The 21,542-nt window shown below is 41.4% G+C and overlaps 1 protein-coding gene across 1 annotated transcript in view; it reads right to left on the bottom strand.

The window, feature by feature from the left end:
* The window catches only part of CNTNAP5 (contactin associated protein family member 5), a 746,584-nt gene that overhangs the window by 327,569 nt on the left and 397,473 nt on the right, over positions 1-21,542 (bottom strand). The window lies entirely within an intron of this gene.

The following is a 21,542-nucleotide window of genomic DNA, read 5'->3' as shown; positions in this document are numbered from 1 at the left end:
CAAACTCTCTGCCCCTCTTCAAAGGCCTACTGAGAGCTCACCTCTTCCAGGAGACCTTCCCAGACTGAGCCCCCTTTTTCCCCCTGCTCCTCCTCCTACCTCCCCCAACCCTCTGCTCTTCCCCCTTCCCCTCAGCACTGTACTCCTTTGTGTATATTATTTATCACCCTATTTATTTTAATGAGGTGTATACCTTCTTGATTCTATTTAATCTTGAATATGTTGTCTTGGTTTTTTTTTTTTTTTCTGTTTTGCTTTGCTGTCTTCCCTGTTTAGACTGTGAGCCCGTTATTGGGCAGGGATTGTCTCTGTTCCCGAATTGTATATTCCAAGAGCTTAGTACAGTGGTCTGCACATAGTAAGTTCTCAATAAACACTATTGAATGAATGGATGGCAACATAACATAGTTGGGAGTTGTGTTCCCAGCCCATGATAAGTTTACAGTCTAGAGGGGGACACAGGCAGTAATATTCACAAATAATAGCAATAATAGCTAAAAACTACCTTCATCGTGGTATCTGTTAAGCACATACTACACCAATTTGTGTTGTATGTGCTTAACAGATTAGATTGATTAACCGATTAGACTGTAAACCCATCAGAGGGCAGGGATTGTCTCTATCTGTTACCGATTTGTACATTCCAAGCACTTAGTACAGTGTTCTGCACATAGTAAGCACTCAATAAATACTATTGAATGAATCTGTGACATGGATTGAGTGCCTGCTGTGTACTAAGTACTGTATTAAGCCCTCAGGGGAGAGCATTAGAGGTAAGAGACATTATCCCTGGCCTCAGGGAACTTGCAGTCCAGAGAGAGAGAGAGGCAGACACAACATAAGTAGTGTGGCTTAATGGAAAAAGAATGGGCTTGGGAGTTGGAGAACCTGGGTTCCCATTCCGGCTCTGCCAGTTGCCAGCTGTGTGACCTTGGGCAAGTCATTGAACTGTTCAGTGCCAAAGTTTTCTCAACTGTAAAATGGTAAAAATTGAGATCTCCAGCCCTTAACCTGGGGGTGGAATGTCTGTGTCCCCCTCCAGACTGTAAGCTTTGTGTGCAGGCAATGTGTCTACTGATTTTGTTATATTGTACTCCACCAATCCCTTAGTACAGTGTTCTGCACACAGCAAGTACTAAATATGATTGATTGACTGGGGGATTCAATACTAGTTCTCCCTGCTTAGTCGGTCAGTCAACTGTATTTATTGAGAGCTTACTGTGCGCAGAGCATTGTACTAAATGTTTGAGAGAGTTCAATATAATACAGCTGACACATTCCCGGCCCAAAGTGAGCTTACAGACTAGAGGGGGCTACAGACATTAATATGAATAAATGAATTACAGACATGTGCATAAGTGATGTTGGGCTGGGAGGGTGAGATGAACAAATGGAGCAAGTCAGGAAGATGCAGAAGAGGGTTGAAGAAAAGGAAAAGAGGGCTTAGTCAGGGAGGGCCTCGGAGATGTGCCTTCAATAAGGCTTTGAAGCAGAGGGAGAGTAATTGTCTGTCAGATATGAGGGAGGGCACTCCAGGCCAGAGGCAGGATGTGGACAAGAGATCGTCGGCGAGATATAAGTGATCAAGTTTCAGTTAGAAGGTTGGCATTAGAGAAGCGAAATGTGTGGGCTGGGTTGTAGTAGGAGAGTAGTGAGATGAGTTAGGAGGGGGAAAAGGTGATTGACTGCTTTAAAGCCTATCATAGGAAGCTTCTGTTTGATGCATGGAGGTGGAGAGGCAGCCACTGGAGGTTCTTGAGGAGTGAGGAAACATGGCTTGAACGTTCTATAGAAAAATGATCCAGGCAGCAAAAACATTAGGCTGTGAGGCCCTGGTGGGATGGGACCATTTCACATCTTATTTCCTGTATCTACCTCAGTGCTCATCAGAGTGCTTGTGGTATAATAAGCACTTAAAAACAATTTCTGAAATTGTTCTTTAAGAGGTGTTGCACGCTGAGGCCAGTGTTGTGGGGGCCCAAATGGGATCTTTGCAAGTACAAAGAGGAGGATGACCATTTTAAAGGCATACTAAAATTTAGTCTTTGAGGTTTTTCTTCCTCAATGACAAGATTGCTAATACAAACCTTACACTTACAACTTCAAGGTTGGAAAAACAAATCTTTTCCCCACACTTTTAGAATTCCTTGCACAACCTACTCCACTCCAACCTCTCAGAAAAGATTCCTATTCCTATTAGGTGAGAAATCTCAGGGGATTTCCTGTCTGCAAAATGTCCTCTGCAGGTCTCAGAACAACTCTGGGGGAACTGAGTCAGAACAAAAGCCTGGAGTGAGGAAAGGCCAGAACTGACTCACTGGGTCATGGGGGAATGGAATCAGGTTGTCTGTAATGAACCAAGAACATAACAAACCTGTAGAAGTCTTTCAAAATAGGCTCTGGTCTTGTTTCACACTGGGTCCTGCCTAATGACTACCAATCAAATCAATCAATGGAATTTATTAAGTGCTTACTGTGTGAAGAGCACCATCGTAAGCACTTGGAGAGTACAGTAAACAGAGTTGGTAGACATGATCTCTGCCCCCAAGGAGCTTACAGCTTAGAGAGGGAGAGAAACATTAAATCATAAATCAGGGAAATAGTACAGTACAAAGATATGCATGGAAATTCTGAGTGACAGGGTGCGTACTAAAGTGATAAATGCACATTATGCAATTTCAATTTCAAAGCAATTTTATGAGTTTTGTTACATTTGATTCATATATGTATCTGTGGAAAGGATGTGTGTAGATAGGAATGGGATGTACCTTGAGTAACTATCAGTGGTAAAGAAATGCTATTTATTCTGGGGACATTCCATATGTGTGTGGTTGCAATGCATAGGAAAGGGAAGATAAAATGACCAATTAATAATAATGTTGGTATTTGTTAAGCACTTACTATGTGCAGAGCACTGTTCTAAGCGCTGGGGTAGATTTATAGGGTAATCAGGTTGTCTCTCGTGAGGCTCACAGTCCTTATCCTCATTTTACAGATGAGGTAACTGAGGCACAGAGAAGTTTAGTAACACACCCACACTCACACAGCTGACAAGTGGCAGAGCAGGGATTCAAAGCCATGACCTCTGACTCCCAAGCCCGTGCTCTTTCCACTGAGCCACGCTGTTTCTCCTTGCAGTCTCACCAATTAGAAACTGATCGCCAGAGAGATTGTTTTAGTCAAGGAATGGTATGCACTGAGCACCTATTGTTCTCAGAACACTGTGCTAAGAACTCATTTCTTTCCTTGACTTCAGCTACCATTTCTATTCAGATGGTTCCCAAATCTACCTCTCCAGCCTTGACCTCTCTCCTTCACTGAAACCTCACATTTCCTCCTGCCTTCAAGACACCTTTGCTTGGATGTCCTGCTAACTCAAAATAGAACTCCTCAGCTTCCTGTCCAAACCTGGTCCGCCCACTGTCTTTCCCATCACTATAGACAGTATGACTATCCTCCCTGTCTCCCAAGTTTGAAACCTAAACATTCTCAAATTATAATAATGTTGGTATGTACCCCTAGGCACTGTACTAAGCACTGGGGTGGCTACAAGCCAATTGGGTTGGACATAAATCCTGTCCCACATGGAGCTCACAGTCTCAATCTCCTTTTAATAGATGAAGTAACTGAGGCCCAGAGAAGTGAACTGCCTTGCCCAAGGTCACACAGCAGGCAAGTGGCAGAGCCGGGATTAGAATCTATGACCTTCTGACTCCCAGGCCCATGCTCTATCCACGACTCCATGCTGTTGATCCAGAGATTTATCACATCCTGCCTTGACTACTTCATCAGCCTCCTCTCTGACCTCCCTGCCTCCTACATCTCCCCTCTCGAGTCCATACTTCACTTCGCTGCCCAGATCATTTTCTAAAGAAATAAAAAAAACACACACAAAAGTTCATTACACTTCTTTCCATTCCTCATAGAACCATTCCTCTGGTGGTTGCCCATCCATCACTGGATCAAACAGAAACTCCTCACACCAGCTTTAAGTTCTCCCTTTAACAACAATAATAATAATAATTATGGTATTTAATAATGTTGGTATTTGTTAAGCGCTTACTATGGCAGAGCACTGTTCTAAGCGCTGGGGGAGATACAGGATCATCAGGTTGTCCCACGTGAGGCTCACAGTTAATCCCCATTTTACAGATGAGGTAACTGAGGCCCAGAGAAGTTAAGTGACTTGCCCACAGTCACACAGCTGACAAGTGGCAGAGCCGGGAGTCGAACCCCTGACTTCTGACTCCAAAGCCCAAGCTCTTTCCACTGAGCCATGCTGCTTCCCATTTGTTAAGCACTTACTATGTGCCTAGCACTGTTCTAAGTGCTGGGGTAGCTACAAGGTAATCAGGTCCCACGTGGGGCTCACAGTCTCAATCCTCATTTTCCAGATGAGGTGACTGAGGCACAGAGAAGTTAAGAGGCTCGCCCAAGGCCACAGAGCAGATAAGTGGCAGAGCGGGGATTAGAACCCACGACCTCTGACTCCTAAGCTCATGCTCTTATTACTAGGCCATGCCCCTTCCTACCTTACCACATTGATCTACTATTCATTCATAGTTACTGAACACTTACTGTGGGCAAAGCACTGTACTAAGCACTTGGTAGAGTGCAAAATAGCAATAAACAGACTACAAGCCAGCCTGAAAAATTCACTCCTCTAACATTAAGCTGCCTATATATAGATCTCAACTGCCATCCCCATGCCCATGTTCTCTCTCTGACCTGGAGATGGCTCCCTTGTCTTTCCACATTCAAAGCCATATTAAAATAACATCTCCTCCAAGAGGCTTTCCCTGATTTACTGTTTACTTTCCCCATCACCTCCTTACCTTTGCACTTGGGTCTGAACCCCTTTAGTACTTTTATTTGCCTTCCTCTGCCTCCCTACAGCACTTAAGTATATATTCTCCCATTTCCCCTATTTGTAATTTATTTTAATGTCTGCTTTCCCCTCTAGAGTGTGAGTTCTTTGTGGTCATAAATCTTCTCTACTGTATTAGTCTCTCCCAATAGCTTAGTCCAGTGTTGTACACACTGTGACTATTCAATTAGTACCACTGATTAATTGAAAAGTGATCAGCTGAGTACGACAGAGATTTAGATCCCTATTATTTAATTTAGGATCTGTTTCCCTCACTAGGATTAACTCTTTGAAGGTAGGAACCATGTCTACTAATTCGACTCTACCCTCCCAAACAGAAGTGTTCTTCATACACTAGCTAATAAATACAACACTTTGATTAAGATGGGGAATTCCAGGACATTCCATGAATCTCCTAATTTGAGGGGACAATACTGTCCTCTCCCTGCACAATCTGTACTATTTATTGAGCACATATTCAGTGAACAGCACTGAACTAAAGTCGTGGGAGAGTACAATAGTGCTAATAGACATGTTCTCTGCCCTTCAAGGTGTTTCCAGTCTACTGTGTGCAAAGCACCAAACTAAGTCCTTGAGAGACTAAAGAAGAGTTAGTAGACAGGATTCTTGACCTCAAAATCTTGTATTCTATCTAGCCAGGGAGAAAGACACGAAATTAGATGCCAAGCAGGCAGAACATCTGAGGACAGAATTTTGCGGTCTCCAGAATAATAATGAAATGATGATAAAAGTAATAATGATGATGATGGTATTTGTTAAGTGCATCCTATGACCTAAGCACAATACTAATAGCTGGGGTGGATACAAGCAAATCAGGTTAGACACAGTCCCTGTCCCATTTGGAGCTAACAGTCTTAATCCCCATTTTACAGATGAAGTAACTGAGGCCCAGGGAAGTGAAGTGACTTACCCAAGGCCACACAGCAGATGGGTGGCAGAGCTAGGATTAGAACCCATGTCCTTTTGACTCCCAGGGCTGTGCTCTTTCTAGTATGCCTTGCTGCTTCCCATAATTAGATCCAAGGGGATTATGCTGCCTCCCTACGAGGCCCTGAAGGTGCCGTTCCTGGGCTGAGGTTGACGGGATGTGTGTCAGGGTGTCGCTGGAGCCACTGAATCCAAGGCTGAGCCCCAGGTGGAGGCCAGTTAAAAAATGGAACTGCTGTATTGGCCAACAGTGACCTTGGTATTATCCTTGACTCCTCTCTCTCAATCAACCCAAGTATTCTAAATTCTGTCAGTTTGACTTTCACGACATTGATAAAACCCACCCTTTCTTCTCCAACCAAACTGCTACAACAATAATCCAAACACTTATCCTAACCCACCTTGTTTATTTTATCAACCTCGTTGCTATCCTCCCTGCCTCCTTTCTCTCATTCATTCATTCAATAGTATTTATTAAGTGCTTACTATGTGCACAGCACTGTACTAAGCGCTTGGAATGTACAAGTCGGCAACAGATAGAGACAGTCCCTGACCTTTGACGGGCTTACAGTCTAATCGGGGGAGACAGGCAGACAAGAACAATGGCAATAAATAGAGTCAAGGGGAAGAACATCTCATAAAAACAATGGCAAATAAATAGAATCAGGGTACATCTCATTAAACAAAATAAATAGGGTGATGAAGATATATACAGTTGAGCGGACGACTACAGTGCTAGGGGGTGGGACGGGAGGGGGGAGGAGGAGAGGGAAAGGGGGGAGAAGAGGGTTTAGGTGTGGAGAGGTGAAGGGTGGGGTAGAGGGAGCAGAGGGGAAAAAGTGGGGAAGCTCAGTCTGGGAAGGCCTCTTGGAGGAAGTGGTGAGCTTTAAGTAGGGATTTGAAGAGGAGAAGAGAATTAGATTGTCGGAGGTGAGGAGGGAGGGAGTTCTAGGACCGCAGGAGGACATGGCCCAGGGGTCGACGGCGGGATAGGTGAGAAGGGGGAACTGTGAGGAGGTGGGCGGCAGAGGAGTGGAGCGTAGAGGGTGGGCAGAAGAAAGAGAGAAGAGAGCAGAGGTAGGAAGGGGCAAGGTGATGGAGAGCCTTGAAGCCTAGAGTAAGGACTTTTTGTTTGGAGCAGAGGTTGATAGGCAACCACTGGAGGTGTTTAAGAAGGGGAGTGACATGCCCAGAACGTTTCTGCAGGAAGATGAGCTGGGCAGAGGAGTGAAGAATAGACTGGAGCGGGGCGAGAGAGGAGGAAGGGAGATCAGAGAGAAGGCTGACACAGTAGTCTAGCCGCTTAGTACAGTTCTCTAGACACAGTAAGCATTCAATAAATACAATTAATTGACTGACTGGTGCTGGGCTTTAAAACCCTCACTTGCCCAGGCCTGTGAAAGAGCAGATTTTTCAAGATCATCAGATCTTGCCTGTATCCACACAATAGATTAAGATGCACTCCTGCCTTGCAGATTATCACATACATTATAAACTCCAAACTCACATTTTTGCCCTGAGCATGACTTTAATATACTCTTTAGTGTTGCTCAAACATATGGTGTAAATGCTAAATACCTATACTAAGAAAACCCGAATTCTTATGTTACAAGGCTGTCTTGAAACATAAGTGAATGTAGAAGCACTGTGGCCAAGTTACAGCACAGGGCTGGGAGTCAAAAAATCTGGGTTCTAGTCCTGACTCTGCCACTTGTCTGCTATGTGACCTTGGGTAAGTCATTTTACTTCTTTGTGTCTTAGTTGCCTCATCTGTAAAATAGGAATTGAGACTGTGAACCCCATGTGAGATATGGACTGTGTCCAACCTGCTCACTTTGTATCTGACCCAGTGCTTAGAACATTGCCTGTCTCATACTAAGCACTTAATACCTTAAAAAAAAAAAATGAGAGAATATATGAACTAAAAGACCACTGTTTGAGAAATGCCTTATCTGAGAATTGTGACCAATTTTAGTCACAAAATAAAATTTTCAACACACTTTAAAAGTATCCTTAAAACAGTAAGTCTTCCTCTTCTGAAAAATACATTGCTTTTAAGCTACATTCATTCATTCAATCGTATTTATTGAGCACTTACTGTGTGCAGAGTACTATACTAAGTGCTTGGAAATTACAATTCAGAAACAGAGACAATCCCTACTTAACAATGGGCTGACAGTCATTTATCTGTGGTCAAAGAATCATTAATGTACATAAGAGGGGGAAAAGCTCAAGCAATTAATATGCTATTTTTTTGAGAGATTAGATGGCTTGATGAAGTTGCCTTGGGAAAAGGAAGCCTTGGACATCTAAGTTTTTGATGTGTATTCAATCTAATTAATGAAAAAATCTAATCAATAGTGAATTGTTTTAAATAGCTATAAAAATTTAGGGTTGAGATTGCCAAAGAGCTTCCTGTCTAAATGGGATGGACTTGTATGCATTCCAAAAAAGCATATACAGTCTTCCATATAGTTCCACCTTAGCCCTACTGAAGTGTCAAAGAGGAGGTAACAACTCTTTAAATTTCTTAGCAATACACTTTTAAGCATCAAGAACGATTTTCTACAAAGAATAATTTGACTGCCTATATGGTAATATAGTACATTCTTCCATGATGGACGTTTTCATTACGGGTTCATTCATTCAATCATATTTATTGAGCGCTTACTGTGTGTAGGGCACTGTACTAAGTGCTTTGAAAGTACAATTCAATAACAAATAGAGACAATTCCTACCCTTCAAAGGGTTCGCAGTCTAAAAGGCTTAGGATAGAACATCTTTGAAAAATTAAGGAGTGTTCTTTGACAATTTATATCTGCCTTGAGAACCTTTAGAACCAAGTTTGAAGAAGAGGCAGTTAAAATGGACAAAACAAAGCACAAAACCAATCAATCATATTTACTTAGTGCTTATTATGGGAAGAGCTCTGTGTTAATCACATGGGAGAGCATATAACAGGGCTGATAGACAAGTTCTCTAACCACAGGAATTTGCAGTCTAGAGGAATGAAAATTTTAATGAAAATTTTTTTGGTATTTGTAAAGAAGTTACTATGTGTCAGACATTATACTAAGCCCTGGGGCAGATACAGGCTAATCAGAATGGACACAATCCATGTCCCACATGGGGCAAAAAGTCTTAATTCCCACTTTACAGATGAGGTAACTGAGTCCCAGAGAAGTTAAGTGACTTGTCCAAGGTCATACAGCAGACAAGTGGCAGATTTAGGATTAGAACCCAGGTCCTTCTCATAGGTAATAGAAATGATACATTGCCATAATTACATATAATAATTTATAATATTTACTAATAAAATTTTCCATAACAATAATAATAATAATAATGTTGGTATTTGTTAAGCGCTTACTATGTGCCGAGCACTGTTCTAAGCGCTGGGGTAGACATAGGGGAATCAGGTTGTCCCACGTGGGGCTCACAGTCTTAATCCCCATTTTACAGATGAGGTAACTGAGGCCCAGAGAAGTTAAGTGACGTGCCCACAGTCACACAGCTGACAAGTGTCAGAGCTGGGATTCGAACTCATGACCTCTGACTCCAAAGCCCGTGCTCTTTACACTGAGCCACGCTGCTTCTCATTTCCATTTACATGTGTGTAAAGTAACATGTTGCAGGAGACCTGGGTATATCCACTGAGACCATTATTAAGGAACCACAAAAAAAAAGATCCCCAGATTTATTTTTACTCATTCGTTTTTCATTATATGGATTTGGGTAGGAAAAAGTAAATAACAAAAATTTTTAAAATCTTTTTTTTGCTCTCAAAAGAGACATGACCTGGATAACTTAAAGGTATACTTTCTGGTACAATTCTATTTCTGAATTAAGGTCACATCTTCTCTAAGAGGCTTTCCCAATTAAGCCTTCTTTTCCCCATTTCCCTCTCCCTTCTTTGTCATTCATGCAGTCGTATCTGTGACCTTTGGCTACTTGATATTCACTCTACCCTCAACCCCATGGAACTGATGAACATATATTTAAAGATTATGAATTATTTATTTGTATTAATATTTGTCTCTTGCTCTAGACTGTAAGCTCACTGTGGGCAGGGAAGATGTCTGCTAACTCCTTTGTACTGTAGTCTCATTCATTCATTCAATAGTATTTATTGAGCACTTACTATGTGCAGAGCACCGTACTAAGTGCTTGGAACGTACAATTCGGCAACAGATAGAAGTAATCCCTGCCCAGCGACGGGCTCACAGTCTAAATGGGGGAGACAGAGATCAAAGCAAAACAGAACAAAACAAAACCAATAGTCCGGCGCAGACATCAAGATAAATAGAATCATAGATATATAAACATATAGTAAGTTCCCAACACTTACTACACTACTCTGCGCAAAGCGAGTGTTCAATAAATATATTGATTGAATTAAGCCACTGAAGAAAATCCAAATCAATTAATTAGTCAGTGACATTTATTGAATGCTCACTCTGTGCAGAGCATTATATTAAGCACTTGGGAGAGTACAATTAGAGAAGCAGTGTGGCTTAGTGGAAAGAGCCCGGGCTTGGGAGTCAGAGATCACGGGTTCAAATCCCAGCTCTGCCACTTGTCAGCAGTGACTGTGGGCAAGTCACTTAACTTCTCTTGCCTCAGTTACCTCAACTGTAAAATGGGGATTAATTGTGAGCCTCATGTGGGACAACCTGATTACCTTCTATCTACTCCAGCGCTTAGAACAGTGCTCTGCACATAATAAGCGCTTAACAAATACAAACATTGTCATTATTATTTTTACAATACAACACATTCCCTGCCCACAAGGAGCTGATCGAAAGGGGAAGAGAGAAAATAAATGAATAAGAAAATAACGTATACAAAAATGCTGTGTTAGAGAGGGTGGGGTAATATCAAGGGCTTAAAGGGTACAAATTCAGTGTATAGGAGGCATTGAAGGGAAAGGGACTAGTTAAAAGCCCAAATTTGAAATCTAGTTGCATGAAGAGACATTTTGATTAAGCAAACAATGGTTTCTTGAATAAAGCTGGTATAATAGAGGCTGTGGTAAATCTTTTTTGTAAAATCCCCATATCAAAATCACACCTCACTGGGTGCCCTTGAAGTCACAGAATACATTCTAGAGTCAGTGGCTATAGCCAAAGGTACACACACAAAGTACAGATTTAGGTTAAAAAATCAGGGATTTACCTGAATAGTCTCCTCTATGCCAGATTCAAATTAAGCATATACTGCTACATTCAAGGAGAAACAACTGCAGGTGTCAAAACAGCTTCTATGTTATTGCTGAAAATTTGGTCTCTAGAAAGTTACAGAAACTACTGGTGTGTGACTAGATTATGATAGAGTAGATTCTTTTATTTTAGGGATGAGACTAGATGGTGAATAAAACAACGAGGGTCAATCCAATTGAAATAGACAAAGGGGTTGTGGTCCATATATATATATTTTTATATATGCACACATATGTATTCATTCATACATATATATAGAGAGAGATCTATATTGTATATATCATTACAATAAACCTCAGATATATATGAGGTATATGGAGAAGCAGCGTGGCTCAGTGGAAAGAGCACGGGCTTTGGAGTCAGGGCTCATGAGTTCGAATCCCAGCTCTGCCACTTGTCAGCTGTGTGACTGTGGGCAAGTCACTTAACTTCTCTGGGCCTCAGTTCCCTCATCTGTAAAATGGGGATTAAGACTGTGAGCCCCACGTGGGACAACCTGATTCCCCTGTGTCTACCCCAGCGCTTAGAACAGTGCTCGGCACATAGTAAGCGCTTAATAAATACCAACATTATTATTGTATATGTATTTCTTATTTGAAACTAGAGTATCCTTTTGTTGGAAAATATTACATATTAAAGAATGAGCCAAGTGTTATCCCTGGGACAGGATCAAAGGATTATGGGCCTCTCTGGAGAGAGAGGATTTTCTCCAACTAATCCTCAGCAGCTTTTGGGTCCCAGGCTAAAAAGTAGGAAACAATCTTTTTCAGATTTTTGTGCTTCCAGAAGCTGCAAAATGAATCTCTATCATGTAGAATATCTGTACATAGTCAGTTTCACATCAAAAATAAAGGGAAAAAAGCACAAAATTTTATTACTACTGGTCATGTCTAAAATTCAGTATTAATGATTATAATCCATCAAATTATTTCAAAACATTATCTCCTGGCATTTCTTTGGGAGAATAAGCACATCTGTAGCATTATTTTAGTTAGATTAGTTCTTCCTGAATTCTGGAATGGAGGCAGTTAATATATTTGAACAGAAATGCATTTGATTGAAGAGTATTTAGATCCTGGGTTGACTAACCCAAAGCTGAGTGGAATCAGTTTCCAGTCTGTTAAATTCTGATCCCAAACCCTTCATCAAGTTCCTTTTTTACTGATATTATTGGAGCATAGAAAACTGCTTATAAAGCAGAGAAGTAGTGTGACCTAGTGGAAAGAATACATGCCTGGCCTAGGAGTAAGAGGGCCATTGCTCTAATCCTGGCTACATACCTGACTTCTGTTTGACCTTGGTTAAGTCACTTAACTTATTTGTGCCTCAGTTTCCTCCTTCATAAAATGGGAATTTAAGCCCCAAGTGGTACAGGTATTGCACCCATCCTGATTAACCTGTATGCAGCTCAGCATTTGAAACAGTGCTTGTTACAAAGTATGCACTTAGCAACCACCCATAATAATAAAGAATATAGATGATTCCTTTTTTAAAAAAAAAACAAACCGTCCAGCAAATAAACAATTGGAGAGAATCTTGCCTGGCTTTAAGAGGTAGGTTAGAGTATAAGAAGAGGCCTTACGATATGCCATGAAAACTTGATTTGGCTTTCCAATTGCTGAGGCCTCCACATACATTTTCCCCTTCTCTTTCTCATTTCTACCCCTTTTTATGGCAATGGTTAAGTGCTTATTATGTGTCAAACACTGTTCTAAGTGCTAGGGTAGGTAGATCGAACATAGTCCCCATCCCACAAGGGATCCCCCTTTTGCACTTGAGGAAACTGAGACCCGGAGAAGTTAAGTGACTTGCTCAAGGTCACACAGCTTAAAAATTGACAGAGCTAGGATTAGAACCCAGGTCCTCTGACTTAAGGCCCATGCTCTTTCCACTAGGCTACATTGCTTCCTGACAGTCATGCACTCAAAAGCCTCAAACAAGGCTATTTTTGCCTCAAACATGATCACACTGAAACAAGGGTTCTAATAAACCTCAGAACGATAAAGGTCATTCAACAATTGGTCTGGGTGCCATTCTAATGAAGTGAAATCAATCACTTTTGGATTGGGAATGGACTCTCTCCACAAAGAGTCCCCCATTTTTGAAAATAGTAATACATAATATCATCTATATAGTCACACGGATTACATGTACTGCACACACCCTTAAATGGGTCATTTGTTTTCTGATTGTTTATTATGACGAGCTATATTAGGAAGGGCCGCAGGATTTGAGAAGCAATAGGCAAGCCTTTTTATGTCTACTTTAAGCAGTTAGCTTTACTGCATTTCAGAATATGTAGGATCATTTTGGAGTCAAATAGAACCATAAAGGTTGAATTGAATTATCTCTACAGAACAGCTGCTAAACCTCAGCAGAATTTGGTAAAAGTCCCACAGGAGAAGAAAGGCAAGTTATAGCAGGAATTCCTGCTGAATTCTGACTTCACAGAGGCTTAGTCTGGAACCATATCTTGGTCTGGTCTTTATCTTGCATTTCACAAGCTCATCACATTACACTATCCTGCATTTCCTGAGATTCCAGAATAATTGTGCCACAAACTAAAACACTAGGAAAAAAGTGGGAAGTCATTTCCTCTCAACTCTTTCATTCATCCTTATCTAGCTCAAATTAGAGCCGCTCTTGAGGGGAGATAGGACAATATGGAAACTTTTGCTGGATAAAACCTCATGTGAATAAACAGAAAAATTTTCTGCTGGGAGATTTTGTCTTTGAATAACAAATTCCTTTGGGGATAAAAGGTAGAAAAATAGCAAGTCGAGAGAGAAATAATGATAATTGTATTTGTTAAGTGCTTAAAGGGATTGTATCAGTCAATCAGTGGTGTTTACTGAGCTCTGGGTGTGGAGCACTGCACTAATTTGGGGGTGAGACCAGCAGAAGCCAAAGTCACAATCTCTGCCTTCTAGGGACTAACGAATTCTGACAGATGAAATCGATACTAGGTCAATGGAAAAAAGCAGCAGCCTCCAGTTCCAACTAAGCACAAAGGCCCCGGCTGAAATCATCATTAACGTGATGTGCTCTGGGAAAGCAATGATTCCCTAAAGCCCTTTGGCCTTAGTGAAGGCTAAAATCATAAACTGTACCAAGTGGCCACTCCAAAAGAAAGGCCACTTGGTACAGTTTATGGTTTTGGCCTTCACTAAGGCGGGGATGGGGGTGAAGATAAAGCTAAATAATTACTTTTTCTTATTTTTGAAGGTTAAAAATGAAGATTTTCCTTAAGCAGAGTTACAGTCTTCAAGGGTTGTCTCATTTGAGAGCATTAACCCTAAATGGATTTTGAGTGACTGATATGAAGTGGCTTGAGTACGGGCCTGGGATTCAGAAGGACCTGGGTTCTATTCCCAGTTCCTCCACTCGTCAGCTGTGTGACTTTGGGCAAGTCAATTAACTTCTCTGAGCCTCAGTTCCCTCATCTGTAAAATGGAGATTAAGACTGTGAGCCTTGTATGGGACAGAGACTGTTTCCAACTTTATTAGCTTGTATCTACCCTACCACTTAGGACAGTTCCTGGCACAGAGTATGAGCTTAACAAATACCACAAGTATTATTATTATAATTGTTGATAATAATGATAATAATAAATAAAACTGTCAAAGAAGCCCTAAGGGAGTTCCAAAACACTTTTTGGAGGGGTTTGAATAGAGGAGGGCATAGAAGATTCCTCTTTTAGGCTTCTTTTTCCATCTCTACTTGTGAACTCTGCATTTTGAATAAGGGTTATAGAAAAACCACATTTAACAGCAGTGTGTGACACCTCGCTCTCAAATGTTGCCATAGGAATCTGAGATAAATCTAGACATGGACAAAAATATCCAGTGGGATTTTGACGGAAGTAGCCTTACAGCAAATAAGGAACACAAGTCAAACGAATTCATAAGCTTCCAATATTGGCTGCAGCACATGTGCGTTTAACCCAAATAATTAATCTGCCACCAAATCCTGTTAGTTCTACCATCACAAAATTCACCATTCCTCTCCATCCAAACTCCTACCAAATCGATCCAAACACTTATCTTATCCCATCTTGACTACTGCATCAGCCTCCATGCTGATGTCTCTGCCTCTATGCTGATGACCCTGCCTCTCCCCACTCCGGTCCATTCTTCACTCTGCTGTGAAGATCATTTTTTTCTAAAAATACATTTTGTCCATATTTCCCCACTCCTCAAGAACTCCATTGTTTGCCCATCCACAGAAATGCCTTACTGCTGGCTTTAAAACACTGACTTCACTCTTTCCCTCTTATTATTATTTTTATTAATAATCATATTTATTGAGTGTTTAGTGTGTGCAAAGCACTGTACTTAGGACTTGGGAGAATATAACATCAAATGCATTCCCTGCCAAGAACGAGCTCACAGTCTAGAGGGGGAGACAGACATTTATAATATAATACATCTACTAATGAAAATAGATAAATTACAGAAAAATACAGATAATATCCTAATATATGTCACTCATTTCCTACCATAACCCAGCACAATTACCTGATTTTTCTAATGTCAATCTACTCACCGTAACTCAGTCTCATCTATCCCACCACCGGCCCCTCACAGCGTGGCTTAGTGGAAAGAGCACGGGCTCAGGAATCAGAGGATGTGGGTTCTAACCCCGGCTCCACCACTTGTCTGCTGTGTGTCCTGGGGCAAGCCACTTAACTTCTCAGCGCTTCAGTTACCTCATCTGTAAAATGGGGATTAAATCTGTGAGCCCCACGTGGGGCCATCTGATTATCTTGTACCTACCCAGTGCTTACAACAGTCCGTGGCACATAGTAGGCACTTAACAATATCATAGTAATAATTATTATTATCCTGTCTCTGGCCTGGAACTCCCTCCCTCTTCATATCTATTGCTCTCCCCACCTTCGAAGCCTTATTAAAATAACTCCTCCAAGAAGCCTTGCCTGACTAGGCACTCATTTGCTCTTCTCACACTTCTTCTGTGTCGTCCTTGCATTTGGATTTGTATATTTCAAGCACTTGAAATTCACCCCACTCTTAGCCTCACAGTACTTATGCACATGTCCATAATGTATTTTAATGCCTGTCCCCCCTCTCAACTGCAAACTCCCTATGAGAATGGAACATATCTACCAACTCGTTTATACTGTACTCCCAAAAGTGCTTAGCATAGTGCTTTGCACACAGTAATCACTCAAAAAATAGTTTTACATAAATAAAAAAATAAATAAGATTGGAGTACAGAGTGAAATGAGATTTCCTCTATCACAAGGTCATGCTCCTGAAGAATTTCATTTTACATATAATTTGTGTTATAATAACAGATTTGAAGATAATTAAAGACTGTGGGTAGAGAGTTTGAAGATACCACCCACACGACTGACCTTTTCTTCCTTCATTTTTGTTCTACTTACCACACTTGTCACTCATTGTTTTTTAACTCCCCTAAATAGTGTGAAGCTGCAGAACTGCAAAGAAACACCAAGGCTGCTTTGCACAGTAAAGCTGATACAGAGATTGGAAATGCAGGCCCATCACACTTTGGCTGATGCCATGGACATACATATATGTAGCCATGTTTTCGAACACTAAGTCTACTTCCACCAACTTGAGGATCATGTTGTATATAAAATAGGCTTAATTTTTACAAACAACCCTCATAGATGACTTCCCACCTAAAAATAAATAGAACTAGAAGGTTAGTTTTGGGGAAAAGCCAATGAAAAACCATCACAAATGAAAGAAAGAAACAGAGAAATAAGAAGGTGAGATGAATTTTTAAAACCACGGTTGGAGAAAGACATCAAGTAGAACATTTCTTATATTGCCAAATAAGAGATGTGGGCATCATGAAGTTAAGCTGACTTGATGGACAGCCATCCTCACGCTTTAAAAATTTCCCAAGATTGATCATTTTGAAGGTATCTTTATAAAGCAATTATTCCCTTTCCAAAGTCAATTAAGTCACATTTATGGCTCATTCCACATTTCTTCTTGTTTCTGACATCTCTTTTCCCAAAGTTTTTGCTCTTTCCATGGAAAGAACATAAGAACATAATAATAATAATGGTGGTATTTAAGTGCTTACTCTGTGCAGAGCACTGTTCTAAGCTCTGGGGTAGATGCAGGGTAATCAGGTTGTCCCACATGAGGCTCACTGTTAATCCCCATTTTACAGACGTGGTAACTGGGAACAGAGAAGTTAAGTGACTTGCCCACAGTCACACAGCTGACAAGTGGCAGAGCTGGGATTTGAACCCATGACCTCTGAATCCCAAGCCCGGGCTCTTTCCTCTGAGCCACAAACATGTGACTGGAGAGGGGATTGCTTCCCTGGAATGAGGGAATTCAACTGGCACCAATCAGATCCAGCTTGGGGAAACCAATCACAGGAGGAGTTGATGAGGTGGAAATCATAAACCAATGTTTTAATGGAACGAAGCCAAACAACATTGGTTTTTCAGAAGCCTTTCATTTGTCATGGGAATCGCAGAATAGCTAGCCATAAAACTACCATGTACCTCATAAAATGTTATTTAGTTCTCCTGTTAGGTGTGACCTTCAGGAAGGACTGCCTCTAAAATTGTAATATCAGTATTTATTGAGCATCCACTTTGTGCAATACTAAACCACTCCATTTAGGTAAGCATCTAACCCATTTTTGAAAACCTTCGAAGAACCTATCAGGTTGTTAATTCACAACCAATATCTCCAAAGCATTGCAAATCAGGTCAGAATGGACAATTACTTTAGAAGCCTATTGGCAAAAATATTAATAAAATCCTGACAAACACACTTCCATCTGAAAAATAAAGGGCAATAGACCACTCTTAAAATCAGTATGAATAAAAACACCAGGCCTAGCTTTACAATACTATGAATGCACAGACTACAGTCTGCTTTCCTCAAAATGAAGGAACAACAAATACCTAGAGACACATACATACCTTCGCATGCATGCCTAAGTGATGCATTCCTTCTAGACTAACCTTGTAGGCAGGAAATGTTTCTACCAACTCTGTTATACTATACACTTCCAAACACTTAGGACAGTACTCTGCACACAGCAAGCACTCAGCAAATAATAATGAAAATCATAGTAATAATTGTGATATTTGTTCATTCAATCATACTTATTGATGCTTACTTTATGCAGAGTGCTGTATTAAGTGCTTGGAAAGTACAATTCAGCAGTACTTTTATTTAAGTTTTGCTAAGTGCTTAGTATGTTCTAGGCACTGTATTCACTACTAGGGTAGATACAATAAATTGCACTAGGCACTGCCCCTATTCCACATGAGGCTCAAAGTCTTAATACCCATTGTACAGATGAGGTAATTGAAGCACAGAGAAGTTAAATGACTTGCCCAGGGTCACACAGCAGACATGTGACAGAGCCGGGTTTAAAATCCAAGTCCTTCGGACTCCCAGACCCATGCTCTATCCACTAGACAATGATAAAATTGTTTGATTCATTCAATATGTATTCCAGTAAATGAAATATGACTTTAACTGAGACCTAACTTGCCCGAGTTTGTGTGTGTGTGTGTGTGTGTGTGTGTTTCTAAAAGTGTTTAGGTATCTCTCAAGGGAACGCTATGAGACACTGTGCAGGTCACTGTCTCCTAATTACAGTTCAATAATGGTTTAGAATGCCACCAACAACACCCATCACCAATTTCATAATTGGTGATCACCTTTAGAGGTGCAAATATTGATCTAGACTGAATGCTTAGCTCAAGAATCTGGAAGAATCCCAAGGTACAGGGCAAAAGCAAGGAGAAAAGGAAGGTGAACTGTAAGTGTCTACACCGAGGACTATCAAGATGCATATCATGGTGAAGAATACCCATAATGAAAATTTAAAAAAAAAATATTCACATCCATACGGAGAGAGAGAAACACTGCATTTTGCGAGCAATGGGAAACTCCAGTTTCTATGCATGAAGTCCGAGAAAAGGTAAAATCAAATAAACAAACAATAAAGCCATCTTTCAAAGTTGAATGCTAGGTTCTAGTTTTATTGTTTTAATTCTTGAAGTGATCAATTAACAGAATTTACTGAGTGATTATTGTGCACAGAACAGTGTATTTAGCCCTTGAGAAGGAACATAGCTCAGTGGACAGACCTCGGGCTTGAGAGTCATGAGTTCTAATTCTGACCCATGAAAGGTCATGTGTTCTAATTCTGCCTCCACCACTTATCTGTGTGGCTTTGGGCAAGTCACTTAATGTCACTGTGCCTCAGTTACTTCAGCTGTAAAATGGGGATTATGATTGTGAGCCCCATGTGTGACAATCTGATTACCTTGTATCCCCCAGCATTTAGAACAGTGCTTGACACATAGTAAGCACTTAACAAATGCCATCATCATTATTATTAGTATTACCACAGAGTTAGCAGACATGATCCCTGCTCTTGAAGAGCTTGCTATCTAGTCAACTCCTCAGGTAAACTCACAATATTTCTTTCCAGCTTTAAGTGGACTATCTGGGAATGTCACATGTCTAAAACTGAGCTCCTTATCTTCCCTCCCAAACCCTGTCCTCTCCCTGACTTCCCCGTCACTGTGGATGGCATAACCATGCTTCCAGTCTCACAGGCCCGCAACCTCGGTGTCATCCTTGACTCGGCTCTCTCATTCACCCCACACATCTAATCCAACACCAATGCCTGCCGGTCTCACCTTTACGATATTGCCAAGATCCGCCCTTTCCTCTCCACCCAAATGGCTATCTTACTGGTACAGCCTCCTCTCTGATCTCCCTTCCTCCTGTCTCTTCCCGCTCCTATCTATTCTTCATTCCACTGCCCGGCTCAGCTTCCTGCAGAAACACTCTGGGCCTGTCACTCCCCTTCTTAAAAACCTCCAGTGGTTGCCCATCAACATCCACATGAAACAAAAACTCCTCACTCTGGGCTTCAAGGCTCTCCACTGCTTTGCCCCCTCCTACCTCACCTCCCTTCTCTCTTTCTACTGCCCACCCACCACCCTCCGCTCCTCTGCCACTCACCTCCTCACCGTCCCCCCTTCTCACCTATCTCGCCGTCGACCTCTGGCCCACATCCTACCACTGTCCTGGAATGCCCTCCCTCCTCACCTCCGCCAAACTAACTCACTTCCCCTCTTCAAAGCCCTACTGAGAGTTTACCTCCTCCGAGAGACCTTCCCACACTGAGCTCCCCGCCTTTTCCTCTGCTCCCCCTCCACCCTCAACTCCTCTCCCTTCCCCCTTCACCTCCCCTCAGCTGAGCCCCTTTTCCCTCTGCTCCCCTTCCCCTCCCCACCCTCTGCTCCTCCCCCTTCCTCCTTTCCCTCTCCTCAGAACTGTGTTCATTTGTATATATTATTTATTACCCTATTTATGTTGTTAATAATGTGTACATCCCCTTGATTCTATTTATCATGATAATGCTGTCTTGGTTTTTGTTTTGTTCTTTTTTTGCTCTGCTGTCCATCTCCCCGTTTTAGACTGTGAGCCCATCATTGGGCAGGGATTGTCTCTGTTGTCGAATTGTACATTCCAAGCGCTTAGTACAGTGCTGTGCACACAGTAAGCGCTCAATAAAAACTATTGAAGGAATGAATGAATGAATGAATGGGAACCTGGCATTCACTTTCACCCTAGTCGATTGATCAGTGGCATTTACTGAGTGGTCCCTGTGTGCAGAGCAAGATGCTTAGCACTTGGGAAAAAACAATACAGTAATGATGGTGCTTGTTAAGCGCTTACTATGTGCCAAGCACTGTTCTAAGTGCTGAGGTATGTACAGTATTGTCAGGTTGTCCCACGTGGGGCTCACAATTTTAATTCCCATTTACAGATGAGGTAAACTGAGCCACACAGAAGTTAAGTGACTTGCCCAAAGTCACAGAGCTGGCAAGCAGTGGAGCTGGGATTAGAACCCATGACCTCTGATTCCCAAGCCCATGCTCCTTCCTCTAAATCACACTGCTTCCAAAGTCTCACAGCTGATAATTGGCAGAGTTGGGATTAGAACTCACCACCTCTGACTCTCAAGCCCATGCTCTTTCCACTACACCACACTACCAATAGAGTTAGCAGACGCTCTCCCTTCACACCAGGAGCTTAAGTCTAGCAGGATAGTAACATAAATTATGGAAATGTACATAAGTGCTGTGGGATTGAAGCCGGGTGAAGTTTGGGTGAAAAGCAAAAACAAATCCAAGGCAACAGATCCCAATGCTAATGGGTGATGAAAATAAAATAGAAATTAGCAAAATGTTAAATAATTTCTATAATTTTTTGAATGCTAGTAGTTACTAAACCCTGATTTGTGATTTCCAAAATATCTTGCAAAATATGTCTGTTTCTTTTGATGGTAAGTTTCATTTGCCTTAATTTTACTACCACCAAAATATAGCTAAATCCATAGCAGTTATAATAATAGAAAGGGCATCCCTGGTTCCCCTTATGCATTGACACATAATAGCAAGAAGAATTAATAGCAATGAACTCCTTCTTGCAGCCCTAACTACTGTTTACTCACC

This window comes from Ornithorhynchus anatinus, chromosome 1 (assembly GCF_004115215.2).
Source record: "Ornithorhynchus anatinus isolate Pmale09 chromosome 1, mOrnAna1.pri.v4, whole genome shotgun sequence".
NCBI lineage: Eukaryota > Metazoa > Chordata > Mammalia > Monotremata > Ornithorhynchidae > Ornithorhynchus > Ornithorhynchus anatinus.
This window is presented reverse-complemented; position numbering and strand designations above follow the sequence as displayed.